Source organism: Oncorhynchus mykiss, chromosome 28, assembly GCF_057628025.1.
Source record: "Oncorhynchus mykiss isolate SJ-2025 chromosome 28, ASM5762802v1, whole genome shotgun sequence".
NCBI classification, from domain to species: domain Eukaryota; kingdom Metazoa; phylum Chordata; class Actinopteri; order Salmoniformes; family Salmonidae; genus Oncorhynchus; species Oncorhynchus mykiss.
In genome coordinates this window covers 33,004,434-33,019,905 of record NC_143049.1, presented here as the reverse complement: position 1 = coordinate 33,019,905, position 15,472 = coordinate 33,004,434, and positions in this window count along the sequence as shown.

Here is a 15,472-nt window from a genome sequence, read left to right as displayed (position 1 = left end):
AAGTGTGAGTGCCCTTCTCTACATGCCTGCTGAAAGACAGTTGTTAACTTGCTCTCTGAGAAATAGCATTGTATTTGGTCGAACACAATTCTCTCTGTCAGTTTAATAAGAAAAGGCAGCAAACTGATTGGGCGGCTGTTACAGTCGAGGTGCTTCACTATTTTTAAGCAGTAGAATGACTTTAGCTTCCTTCCACGCCTGTGGGCACACACTCCTTTCGGCTTTGGTTAAAGATATAGCATATAAGAGTGCCAATAGAGTCCATTCTGAATAGTTTCCCATCAAGGTTGTCTATACCTGGTGGCTTATCATTATTGATGGATAACAATCAAATTCAAAACAGCAATCTTTCTCTTTCATTATTAGATCTTTTATACAGAAATCTGATGTTTCAATGTTCAATGTTGTCATTTCAGTTGTGAATTGTTCTACTTTACTAGTGAAATAGTCATTGAAATAATTGGCAATATCTAATGGTTTTGTTATAAATGACCCATCAACTTCAATGAACAATGGAGATGAATTGGGTTTTCTGCCCATTATATCATTTAAGGTACACCAAGGTCTTTTTCCATTGTTTAATGTAAATTATCTTGGTTTGGTAAAATAATGTATTTTTTTTTGTTGTTAAGTTTAGTCACATAATTACTCAATTTACAGTATGTCAACCAATCAGCTGAGCAGCCTGACTTGTTTGCCACCTCTTTTGCATAATTTCTTTGAACCATACCATTTATGAATTCAAATCAAATCAAATTGTTTTTGTCACATGAGCCGAATACAACAGTGGGGGGGGGGGATGTACTGGGTCGTACGCACTACCCTCTGTAGTGCCTTGCGGTCGGAAGCTGAGTAGTTGCCATACCAGGCAGTAATGCAGCTAGTCAGGATGCTCTCGATGGTGCAGCTGTAGAACCTTTTGAGGGAGGTGTATAGTCCCAGGGTCCTTAGCTTAGTGATGAGCTTTGAGGGCACTATGGTGTTGAACGCTGAGCTGTAGTCAATGAATAGCATTCTCACATAGGTGTTCCTTTTGTCCAGGTGGGAAAGGGCAGTGTGGAATGCAATAGAGATTGCATCATCTGTGGATCTGTTGGTGCGGTATGCAAATTGTAGTGGGTCAATGGTTTCTGGGATAATGGTGCCGATGTGAGCCATGACCAGCCTTTCAAAGCACTTCATGGCTACAGACGTGGTCGGTAGCACTCAAATAGACAGCTACGAAGAATATAGATGAAAACTCTCTTGGTAAATAGTGTGGTCTACAGCTTATCATGAGATACTCTACCTCAGGCGAGGAAAATCTTGAGACATCCTTAGATGTTGTGCACCAGCTCCGCACGAAATCAGCCGCCACCCTTTTCTCCCTTTGTCTTACCAGAGGCGGCTGTTCTATACTGCCGAAAAAGGGTAAAACCCGCCAGCTGCATGTTTTTCATGTCGTCGTTCAGCCACGACTCTGTGAAACAAGATATTACAGTTTTTAATGTCCCGTTGGTAGGATATACATGCTCGTAGTTTGTCTATTTTGTTATCCGATGATTGTACGTTGGCTAATAGGACTGATGGTAGAGGCAGATTACCCACTCGCCATCGGATCCTTACAAAGCACCCAGACCTACGTCCCCCATATCGCCATGTCTTTTTCATGCGGATGCCTTGTCGGGTGTCTGAAGTAAATCCTTTGCGTCCAACTCGTTAAAGAAAAAATCTTCTTCCAGTACGAGGTGACTAATCGCTGTCCTGATATCTAGAAGCTCTTTTCAGTCATAAGAAACGGAGTCAGACACATTATGTTCAAAATAAGTTTCAAATAACGCAAAGAAACACAAACAATAGCACAATTGGTTAGGGGACCGTAAAACGGTAGGCTTTTCCTCCATAGCCATTATCACAGTTATCATCAATCCAGAGGGCTCTAACAGTTCTTACAGTTCATTCTTAACAGAATTAACAGGAGCTTGTCAACAATTGGCATGAATTCTTTAACAAATACTTCCAATGCTGCATTTGGATTCACTTCCTCATTCACATCACACGTTTTACACCTTCAACAAATAAGATATTTTGTATGATCACTTAGAAATTACTTTAGGCCCAACCTTTGGCACTTTTGCTTTCCGTGTTATTTCCACAATGTTATGGTCACTTCTGCCAATGGGAACTGGTATTGATTTGGAGCAAAGCTCTGCAGCATTTGTGAAGATATGATCAATACAAGTGGATGTCATAGATCCAACACGATTGGTATACAGTTCAGTTGGTTGAGTGATACCCTGTGTCATATTACAGACATATTACATCAGTCACAGTTAGAAGCTTCTTATTGAGAGGACAGCTAGCTGCTAACCAGTCAATGTTCAGGTCAATGTTCAGGTCAGCCAGAAAATAGACCTCTCTATTAACAACACATTTACTATCAAGCATTTCACACATATTATCCAAATACTGACTGTTAGCACTTGGTGGCCTATAGCAGTACCCCAAAAGAAGAGGCTTTAGATGAGGCATGTGAACATACAACCACAACACTTCAACAATATTTGATATGAGATCCTCTCTACGCTTCACACCGGCCGATATTACATTTTTGGCCGATACCGATATCTGATATTTTCCTTGCCAAAAAAACCAACCAATACCGATAACTGATATTAAATTTTTTTTGCGGCCTTTTAAGCATTCTAGTACAGTTAAATAGTTAACACACACATGGACGCAGGGGTCTAAGGCACTGCATCTCAGTGCAAGAGGTGTCACTACAGTGACTATCCTGGTTCGAATCCAGGCTGTATCACATCCGGCCGTGATTGGGAGTCCCCTAGGGCGGTGCACAATTGGCCTAGCGTCGTCAGGATTTTGCCGGGGTAGGCCGTCATTGTAAATAAGAATTTGTTCTTAACTGACTTGCCTAGTCAAATAAAGGTTACACACACACACCACACTGACCAAAAATATATTTTGTTGGCATTTACATATGTCCCCATTACCAGGCTTTCATCAGTACAAAAACCTTGTTGACCCACTGTGCTGTCAGATTCAGCATGCTCATGGGGCTGACATCGCTGGTCCAAATGTCAGTCGTGAAGCTTACAAATATATCGTGCATTCCTAGTAATTCCTAATTGAATCCAACCAGAGTTAGGATATCTAACAATCTAACAACCTGCATTCAGAATGACTTCCAGGGCAGGGAAGATTAAATACTGAGACTACCTCAATCATCTAAACTGGAACAACCATCTCAGTATAGGGTGCAATAAATCCAATTACTAACAGAATAGATTAGTTTAGAAAACTGTATGTTATTTATCTTTGTATAGCATAAAATGATACAACCAATCAATGTACATTCATAAACACTGATGTTAGAGTAAAACAAATAATTCTGAAAAGTTCCCTGACGTAGAGCATGTTGGGAAATATTATACAGTTGAAGTCGGAAGGTTACATACACTTAGGATGGAGTCATTAAAACTAGTTTTTCAACCACTCCACACATTTCTAGATAAAAAAACTATTGTTTTGGCAAGTCGGTTAGGACATCTACTTTGTGCATGACACAAGCCGTTTTTTCAACAATTGTTTACAGACAGATTATTTCATTTAAAACTCACTGTATCACAATTCCAGTAGGTCAGAAGTTTACATACACTAAGTTGACTGTGCCTTTAAACAGCTTGGAAAATTCCAGAAAATGATGTCATGGCTTTAGAAGCTTCTGATAGGCTAATTGACATCATTTGATTCAACTGGAGGTGTACCTGTGGATGTATTTCAAGGCCTACCTTCAAACTCAGTGCCTCTTTGCTTGACATCATGGGAAAATCAAAAGAAATCAGCCAAGACCTCAGAAAAACAATTGTAGACCTCCACAAGTCTGGTTCATCCTTGGGAGCAATTTCCAAACGCCTGAAGGTACCACGTTCATCTGTACGATCAATAATACGCAAGTATAAACACCATGGGACCACGCAGCCGTCATACCGCTCAGGAAGGAGACGCGTTCTGTCTCCCAGAGATTAACGTGCTTTGGTGCGAAAAGTGCAAACCAATCCCAGAACAACAGCAAAGGACCTTGTGAAGATGCTGGAGGAAACAGGCACAAAAGTATCTATATCCACAGTAAAACGAGTCCAGTATTGACATAACCTGAAAGGCCACTCAGCAAGGAAAAAGCCAATGCTCCAAAACCGCCATAAAAAAGCCTGACTACGGTTTGCAACTGCACATGGGGACAAAGATTGTACTTTTTGGAGAAATGTCCTCTGGTCTGATGAAACAAAAATAGAACTGTTTGGCCACAATGACCATTGTTCTGTTTGAAGGAAAAAGGAGGAGGCTTGCAAGCCGAAGAACACCATCCCAACCTTGAAGCACAGGGGTGGCAGCATTATGTTGTGGGGGTGCCGCGCTGCAGGAGAGACTGGTGCACCTCACAAACTAGATGGCATCATGAGGAAGCAAAATTATGTGGATATATTGAAGCAACATCTCAAGACATCAGTCAGGAAGTTAAAGCTGGGTCGCAAAAGGAAGCGACGCAGAGGAAGCGACGCAGAGGAAGCGACGCAGAGGAAGCGACGCAGAGGAAGCGACGCAGAGGACGAAGAGCCGGATGCCTCGTCTGGACCCCGCAGAAGACAACTAGGAAAGCTGCCGTTACCGTCAATATTACTCGCCAACGTGCAATCATTGGACAATAAACTAGACGAGGTACGATCACGAATATCCTACCAACGGGGACATCAAAAACTGTAATATCCTATCCTTCACGGAATTGTGGTTGAATGACGACATGGATATTCAGCTACACCGGCAGGATAGAACAGCACACTGTTCTATCCTGCCATGGAAGGGCTACCGTAAAACGAAGGGGGGGGGGGGCGGTCTGTGCATATTTGTAAACAACAGCTGTTGCACGTAATCTAAGGAAGTCTCTAGACTTTGCTCGCCTGAAGTAGAGTATATTGTGATAAACACTACTTGCCTGGAGAGTTCTCAGCTATACTTTTCGTGGCTATTTATTTACCACCACAGACAGATGCTGGCACTAAGACCGCACTTATTCAGCTGTATAAGGAAACAGGAAAACCAGAGGCGGCGCTCCTAGTGGCCGGAGACTTTAATGCAGGGAAACTTAAATCAGTTCTACCAAATCTCTATCAACATGTTAAATGTGCAACCAGAGGGGAAAAAAATCTAGATCACCTGTACTCCACACACAGAGACGCATACAAAGCTCTCCCTCGCCCTCCATTTCGTAAATCCGACCACAACCCTATCCTCCTGATTCCTGCTTACCAGCAAAAATTAAAGCAGGAAGCACCCGTGACTCAGTATATAAAAAAAATGGTCAGATGACGAAGATGCTAAACTACAGGACTGCTTTACTATCACAGACTTGAACATGTTCCGGGACTCTTCCGATGACATTGAGGAATACACCACATCAGTCACTGTCTTTATCAATAAGTGCATTGAGGACGTCGTCCCCACAGTGACTGTACGTACATACCCCAACCAGAAGCCATGGAAGGGCTACCGATTTCAAGGTGCGGGACTCTAACCTGGAAGCTTACACGAAATCCCGCTATGCCCTGCAACGAACCATCAAACAGGCAAAGCATCAATACAGGGCTAAGATTTAATCATACTACACCGGCTCCGTCACTCGTCGGGTGTGGCAGGGCTTGCAAACTATTACAGTCTACAAAGGGAAGCAAAGCTGCGAGCTCAGTGACATGAGCCTACCAGACAAGCTAAATCACTTCTATGCTCGTTTCGAGGCAAGCAACACTGAGGCATGCATGAGAGCATCAGCTGTTCCGGACGACTGTGTGATCACGCTCTCCGTAGCCGACGTGAGTAAGACCTTTAAACAGGTCAACATACATAAGGCTGCGGGGCCAGGCGGATTACCAGGACATGTGCACCGGGCATGTGCTGACCAACTGGCAGGTGTCTTCACTGACATTTTCAACATGTCCCTGATTGAGTCTGTAATACCAACATGCTTCAAGCAGACCACCATAGGCAACCTGCCTAAATGACTACAGACACGTAGCACTCACATCCGTAGCCATGAAATGCGTTGAAAGGCTGGTAATGGCTCACATTAACACCATTATCCCAGAAACCCTAGACCCACTCCAATTTGCATACCGCCCAAACAGATCCACAGATGATGCAATCTCTATTGCACTCCACACTGCCCTTTCCCACCTGGACAAAAGGAACACCTATGTGAGAATACTGTTCATTGACTACAGCTCAGCGTTCAACACCATAGTACCCTCAAAGCTCATCACCAAGCTAAGGATCCTGGGACTATACACCTACCTCTGCAACTGGATCCTGGACTTCCTGACAGGCTGCCCCCAGGTGGTGAGGGTAGGTAGCAACATATCTGCCACAATGATCCTCAACACTGTAGCTCCCCAGGGGTACGTGCTCAGTCCCCAGGGGTACGTGCTCAGTCCCCTCCTGTACTCCCTGTTCACCCACGACAGCATGACCAGGCACGACTCCAACACCATCATTAAGTTTGCTGACGACACAACAGTGGTAGGCCCGACACAACAGTGTTAGGCAAAGCTGCCTGCCACCCAGGACCTCTACACCAGGCGATGTCAGAGAAAGGCCCTAAAAATTGTCAAAGACCCCAGCCACCTCCAGTCATAGACTGTTCTTTCTACTACCGCATGGCAAGCTGTACCGGAGTGCCAAGTCTAGGACAAAAAGGCTTCTCAGCAGTTTTTACCCCCAAGCCATAAGACTCCTGAACAGGTAACCAAATGGCTACCCGGACTATTTGCATAGTCTTTTACGCTGCTGCTACTCTCTGTTTATCTTATATGCACAGTCACTTTAACTATACATTCATGTACATACTACCTAAATGGCCTGACCAACCAGTGCTCCCGCACATTGGCTAACCGGGCTATCTGCATTGTGCCCCACCATACGCTTCTGCTACTCTCTGTTCATCATATATGCATAGTCACTTTAACGATACCTACATGTCATACTACCTCAATAAGCCTGACTAACAGGTATCTGTATAAAGCCTTGCTACTCTTTTTTCAAATGCCTTTTTACTGTTGTTTTATTTCTTTACTTACCTACACACACACACACACATTTTTTTTCTTCGCACCATTGGTTAGAGCCTTTAAGTAAACATTTCACTGTAAGGTCTACACCTGTTGTATTCGGCGCACATGACAAATAAACTTTGATTTGATTTTATTTGAAATGGGTCTTTCAAATGGACAATGACCCCAAGCATACTTCCAAAGTTGTGGCAAAATGACTTCAGGACAACAAAGTCAAGGTATTGGAGTGGCCATCACAATACCCTGATCTCAATCCCATAGAAAATTTGTGGGCAGAACTGAAAAAGCGCGTGTGAGCAAGGAGGCCTACAAACCTGATTCAGTTACACCAGCTCTGCCAGGAGGAATTGGCCACAATTCACCCAACTTATTGTGGGAAGCTTACGGAAGGCTACCCGAAACGTTTGACCCAAGTTAAATCATTTAAAGGCAATGCTACCAGAAGCTAATTGAGTGTATGTAAACTTCTGACCCACTGAGAATGTGATGAAAGAAATAAAACCTGAAAAAAATAATTCTCTCTACTTTTACATTTCACATTCTTAAAATAAAATGGTGATCCTAACTTGTCACGCCCTGGACGAAGTATTTTGTGTTTATCTTCATTTATTTGGTCAGGCCAGGGTGTGGCATGGGTTTTTGTATGTGGTATGTTGGTATAGGGATTGTAGCTTAGTGTGGTGTTCTAGTTAAGTCTATGGCTGTCTGAAGTGGTTCTCAATCAGAGGCAGGTGTTTATCGTTGTCTCTGATTGGGAACCATATTTAGGCAGCCATATTATTTGAGTGTTTCGTGGGTGATTGTCCGTAGTGTCCTGATGTCCTTGTTCTGTGTTTATATGCACCAGTATTAGGCTGTTTTGGTTTTCGTTACTTTTATTGTTTTGTAGTGTTTGTATTTAGATTCGTGTTGCTTCAGTTTAATAAACATGGATGCAATCTACACGCCGCATTTTGGTCCGATCCTTGCTACACCTCCTCGTCAGAGGAGGAAATAGAAGAAAACTGTTACATAACTGACCAAAGACAGGGCATTTTTACTAGGATTAAATGTCAGGAATTGTGAAAAACTGAGTTTAAATGTATTTGGCCAAGGTTTATGTAAACTTCCGACTTCAGCTGTATATGGTTCTATGTAGAACCCTTGTTCTCTTCCAAAGAATCCTTTTTGCCTTCCAAAGAATCATCAAAGAACCCTTTCTTCAAAAAACGCTTAGGATATTAAAGGTTTAAGGTTGAACCCTTTGCCTTACAAAGAAGGGTTATTCTGATAAATGTTTTTTTGGTATAACCCTATCCCTCCGCAAACAACTGTGACACAAGTGTTTTCTACAAAATGGCAACATTAGCATAGATAGCTCGGAATCAAATTGTATTTGTCACATGCGCTGAATACAACAAGTGTAGTAGACATTACAGTGAAATGCTGAATACAACAGGTGTTGTAGACCTTACAGTGAAATGCTGAATACAACAGGTGTAGTAGACCTTACAGTGAAATGCTTACTTACAAGCCCTTAACCATCAATGCAGTTTTAAGAAAATACCAACAAAAAAAAGTTAAAGATAAGAATAACAAATAATTAAAGAGATGCAGTAAATAACAATAGCGGGGCTATATACAGGGGGTACCGGTACAGAGTCAATGTGGAGGCTATATACAGGGTATTACGGTAGAGAGTCAATGTGGAGGCTATATACAGGGTATTACGGTAGAGAGTCAATGTGGAGGCTATATACAGGGGGTACCGGGACAGAGTCAATGTGGAGGCTATATACAGGGTATTACGGTACAGAGTCAATGTGGAGGCTATATACAGGGGGTACCGGTACAGAGTCAATGTGGAGGCTATATACAGGGTATTACGGTACAGAGTCAATGTGGAGGCTATATACAGGGTATTACGGTAGAGAGTCAATGTGGAGGCTATATACAGGGGGTACCGGTACAGAGTCAATATGGAGGCTATATACAGGGGGTACCGGTACAGAGTCAATGTGGAGGTTATATATACAGGGGGTACCGGTGCAGAGTCAATGTGGAGGCTATATACAGGGGGTACCGGTACAGAGTCAATATGGAGGCTATATACAGGGGGTACCGGTACAGAGTCAATGTGGAGGCTATATACAGGGTATTACGGTAGAGAGTCAATGTGGAGGCTATATACAGGGGGTACCGGTACAGAGTCAATGTAGAGGCTATATACAGGGTATTACGGTAGAGAGTCAATGTGGAGGCTATATACAGGGGGTACCGGTACAGAGTCAATGTGGAGGCTATATACAGGGTATTACGGTAGAGAGTCAATGTGGAGGCTATATACAGGGGGTACCGGTACAGAGTCAATGTGGAGGCTATATACAGGGTATTACGGTAGAGAGTCAATGTGGAGGCTATATACAGGGGTTACCGGTACAGAGTCAATGTGGAGGCTATATACAGGGTATTACGGTAGAGAGTCAATGTGGAGGCTATATACAGGGGGTACCGGTACAGAGTCAATATGGAGGCTATATACAGGGGGTACCGGTACAGAGTCAATATGGAGGCTATATACAGGGGGTACCGGTACAGAGTCAATGTGGAGGTTATATATACAGGGGGTACCGGTACAGAGTCAATATGGAGGCTATATACAGGGGGTACCGGTACAGAGTCAATGTGGAGGCTATATACAGGGGGTACCGGTACAGAGTCAATGTGGAGGTTATATACAGGGGGTACCGGTACAGAGTCAATGTGGAGGTTATATATACAGGGGGTACCGGTACAGAGTCAATGTGCGGGGGCACCCGTGTCTAGATCATAAGCAAAACACACGGATATGCATTACCAAACAACGCTACTGCCACCTTCTGGTTTGGAGTATTTTAACAAGGCTGAGTGTCTGATGACTTCCAAGGTGTTTGCTGTGTGAACACAAAAGAGATTGGCTGCTGACACTGTTCAGAGGTGCGAAGTACTGTTGGCAGGCAAACGCTTGACAATCCTACTGCTGTTTCTGAGCTTGAAAGCAGTTGTCTTTAACCTTTTCTATCTGGGACTGCCAAATTCCTGTCAAAAGCCCTTAAGGAACAACATTCATGGAGTCTCAGAATGTTTTTAGATAAAATATCTTAGTGGTCAAATTCTGAGTCAATTTTTATCAGTGAATGTAACAGATTAAAGGCATATTATTAGAGATGGACATTTTATAAACAATTTGTAGGTATAAATATATATAATAATCATAAATAGCCTCCCGGGAAGCGCAGTGGTTAAGAACCATATTTAGGGAGCCTGTTTTCTATTGTGTTTCGTGGGTGATTATTTTCTGTTTTCTGTTGTGTGTCTGCACCAGCTAGAACTGTTTTCGATCGTTCTCTTTGTTATTTTGTTATTTCCGTGTTCATTTAATAAATATGGACACATATCACGCTGCACCTTGGTCCTCCTCTTCTCCTTCATACGACGACCCTTACAAAGACACTCATCCAGAGAAACTTACAGTTAGTGCATTCATCTTAAGATAGCTATGTATATTTGTAAACAAAAGCTGGTGCACGATATCTAAGGAAGTCTTGAGGTTTTGCTCGCCTGATGTAGAGCATCTCATGATAAGCTGTAGACCACACTATCTACTTAGAGTTTTCATCTGTATTTTTTATAGCTGTCTACATACCACCACAGACCGATGCTGGCACTTAGACCGCACTCAATGAGCTGTATTCCGCCATAAGCAAACAGGAAAATGCTCACCCAGAGGCGGTGCTCCTAGTGGCCAGGGACTTGAATGCAGTGAAACTTAAATCCGTTTTACCAAATTTCTATCAGCATGTTAAATGTGCAACAGAAGGAAAAAAAACTCTAGACCACCTTTACTCCACAAACAGAGACGCGTATAAAGCTCTCCCTCGCTCTCCATTTGGCAAATCTGACCATAATTCTATCCTCCTGATTACTGATTACAAGCAAAAATTAAAACAGGTAGCACCAGTGACTCAGTCAATAAAAAAGTGGTCAAATGAAGCAGATGCTAAGCTACAGGACAGTTTTGCTATCACAGACTGGAATATGTTCTGAGATACTTCCGATGATATTGAGTACCCCACATCTGTCACAGGCTTCATCAATAAGTGCATCGATGACGTCGTCCCCACAGTGACTGTACGGACATACCCCAACCAGAAGACATGAATTACAGGCAGCATCCACACTGAGCTAATGGCTAGAGCTGCCACTTTCAAGGAGTGGGACTCTAACTCAGAAGCTTATAAGAAATCCTGCAATGCCCTCCGATGAACCATCAAACAGCAAAAGCATCAATACAGGACTAAGTTTGAATTGTACTACACCGGCTCCGACGCTTGTCAGATGTGGCAGGGCTTGCAAACCATTACAGACTACAAAAGGAAACATAGCCGAGAGCTGTCCAGTGACATGAGCCTACCAGATGAACTAAACTGCTTCTATGCTTGCTTCGAGGAAAATAACACTGAAACATGCATGAGAGCACCAGCTGTTCCGGACAACTGTGTGCTCACGCTCTCTGCAGCCGATGTGTGTAAGACCTTTAAACAGGTCAACATTCACAAGGCCGCAGGGCCAGACGGATTACCGGGATGTGTACTCCGTGCATACACTGACCAACTGGCAAGTGTCTTCACTGACATTTTCAACCTCTCCCTGTCCGAGTCTGTAATACCAACATGTTTTAAGCAGAACACCATAGTCCCCATGCCCATGAAAACTAAGGTAACCTGCCTAAATGACTACCGACCCGTAGCACTCATGTCTGTAGCCATGAAGTGCTTTGAAAGGCTGGGCATGGCTCACATCTACACCACTATCCCAGAAACCATCGACCCACTCCAATTTGCATACTGCCCTTTCCCACCTGGACAAAAGGAACACCTCTATGAGAATGCTATTCATTGACTACAGCTCAGCGTTCAACACCATAGTGCCCTCAAAGTTCATCAATAAGATAAGGACCCTGGGTCTAAACATCTTCCTCTGCAACTGCATCCTGGACTTCCTGATGGACCGCCCTCAGGTGGTAAGGGTAGGTAACAACACATCTCAGGGGTGCGTGCTCAATCCCCTCCTGTACTCCCTGTTCACTCATGACTGCACGGCCAGACACGACTCCAACACCATCATTAAGTTTGCCTATGACACAACAGTAGTAGGCCTGATCACCGATAACGACGAAACAGCCTATAGGGAGGAAGTCAGAGAACTGGCCGTGTGGTGCCAGGACAACAACCTCTTCCTCAACGTGATCAAGAGAAATTAAATGATTGTGGACTACAGCAAAAGGAGGACAGAGCACGCCTCCATTCTCATTGACGGGGCTGTAGTGGATCAGGTTGAGAGCTACAAGTTCCTTGGTGTCCACATCACCAACAAACTAACATGGTTCAAGCACACCAAGACAGTCGTGAAGAGGGCACGACAAAGCCTATTCCCCCTCAGGAAACTAAAAAGATTTGGCATGGGTCCTGAGATCCTCAAAAGGTTCTACAACTGCAACATCGAGAGCATCCTGACCAGTTGCATCATTGCCTGGTACGGCAATTGCTCGGCCTCCGACCGCAAGGCACTTCAGAGGGTAGGGCGTACGGCCCAGTACATCACTGGGGCCAAGCGTCCTGCTATCCAGGACCTCTATACCAGGCGGTGTCAGAGGAAGGCCCTAAAAATTGTCAAAGACTCCAGCCACCCTAGTCATAGACTGTTCTCTCTGCTACCACACAGAAAGCGGTACCGGAGCACCAAGTCTAGGTCCAAAAGACTTCTTAACAGCTTCTAGCCCCAAGCCATAAGAATCCTGAACAGCTAATCAAATGGCTACCCAGACGATTTGCATTGCCCCCCCCCCCCCCCCCTCTATGCTGCTGCTACTCTCTGTTATTATCTTATCAATGCATAGTCACTTTAATAACTCTACCTACATGTACATATTACCTCAAATACCTCGACACCGGTGTCCCCGCACATTGACTCTGTACCGGTACCCCCTGTATATAGCCTCCACATTGACTCTGTACCGGTACCCCCTGTGTATAGTCTTTCTTTAATTACTTGTTCATTTTATTTCTTATTCTTATTCATATTTTTTAAACTGCATTTTGTTGGTTAGGGGCTTGTAAGTAAGCATTTCACTGTAAGGTCTGTATTCTGTATTCAGCGCATGTGTCTAATAGAATTTGATTAGATTTGATTTGAAGAATGGGAGAAACTCAACGTCTTTCAACAGAGTACTGAGTAAAGGGTTTGAATACTTAAGTGAATGTGATATTTTATTTTGTTATTTTTAATACATTTGCAAAAAAATTGAAAAACTTGTTTTTGCTTTGTCATTATGGGGTATTGTGTGTAGATTCATCCATTTTTAGAATAACACTGTAAAATATCAAAATGTGGAAAAAGTCAAGGGCTCTGAATACTTTCCGAATGCACTGTTTACTGTTACCCTTTCTCCTCCTCTCACATTTTCCCTTTGCTTGTGGACTTCAGTGCACAACACAACAGCTGTCTGTGATCAGGCGAAAAAAAAACTCTCAAAGCCAAAACTTCATACCATATCCACTAACTGATAAACACACCATATTAGCTAACATCATAGGCAACATAGCTACTATAACTAACCCGTTAGTAAAGCCATAATCCAATCCATGTGTACAATTACGCAATACAGTGTAAAGCAAGCAGTTTAGACTTTTCAATGGTGGACACCAGTGACAATAAAGGAATCAAACCGAAAGTTTACCTTGACTCGGAAGAGTTAGAATGTTGGATTGCCTTAGCCAGCTAGCTAACATAAATAGCATTCCTCTCTGTTTGAGTCAGGTTGTTGAGTAGGCTAAATTAGCTGCAGTAGCTAGTTAAATGAAAGTGGAAAAAAATACAACGAAATATAGCTACAGTGTCTCTCTCTCTCTCTCTCTCTCTCTCTCTCTGCTCATTCTCCTTTTTTTCCAAAACTGTTCAACTATTGTTTGTCTCTCTCTTTGAGTCAACTACTCACCACAGGTTATGCACTGCAGTGCTAGCTAGCTGTATCTTATGCTTTCAGTACTAGATTCATTCTCTGATCCTTTGATTGGATGGAGAACATGTCAGTTCAGGCTGCAAGAGCTCTTGGAGGACGTCCTCCAGAAGTCGTCATAATTACTGTGTAAGTCTATGGAAGGGGGTGAGAACTATGAGCCTCCTAGGTCTGTTGAGGCCAGTAGCGGTGTGTGGGTAAAATCACTGGATCAGAATCGCCATTATAGTTATTGGCCAGTACAGAGAATTAAGTAAAACCACAAGTCACAAATACCAATCTCCATCCATGGCTAATTTAGGAAAAGGCTAATTTTAGCTAGATAGCCACCAGAGGACAACAATACAACGAGATGCAACAATTCAAGATGTTTCTGTCAATGACGTCTGCTCTCGATGTGACTTGTAAGGAGTGATGCCTTAATCCAAGCTGGCTTCCATTGACAACTTTTTAGGAGGGCATGGACCATTCACAGTTGAGCTCACTCAGTTTGTCAATTTTTTAATACTTTTTTTTATCAAGGGAAGCCAAATGCTCGCTGGCTTCCATTCCATTCAATGCTTTTGGCAGCAACAATGTCATACTTGTTTGGACCAGACAGCATCAGATAGATGCCCTACACATACAGAGACAGAGGGTCGCTGTTTCGCTCGCTCGGATGCCTTCTCCGGTGAGATACATTCAGCCTCTTGCAAATTGAAGGAAAATTATGAAAAACAGAGAGATGACAGATAAATGATTTAATATGTAATTATTTTTTGAGGGGGGGGGGGGGGCTGGCTTCCCTTGACATCCATTAATAGGCTACACACCACTGGTTGAGGCTACTGTAGACCTTCCTTGCAAAACAGTTTGTTTCAAAGTATAGTTTTAGCTAAAAAGGATAATTTTTTATGTTTCACTATTTACATTTTTCTGAAATTCACTGAGTCAGATGTTCCTCCCCTTCCTCCTCTGAGGAGCCTCCATTGATCCCACTGTTAATACATATTAACATGGGCTTAGGAAATGAATAACAATGTACAGATTGTGTACATAAGCTCCTAGAGAGGAATGTCTGGTGTTTGGAAAGAACTTCTGAAGGCCCCCTGCTGTCTGCGCGCCAATTCACCTCACATGTCCCTAGGCAAGTAATAAGCGTGGGAGAGGGACTTTAATGTCCTTAACATCCGGTTTGTTGATGTCGCATTCAGGCCAACCCCAGGCCCAAATACCATATCAATGTTTCGAACACACATGCATGTGGGTTCCGTACAGTGCCAGTAAATAAAATATGAAACCGTTAGAAAGATTGCCCTTTACCTCTACACGGAGGGCC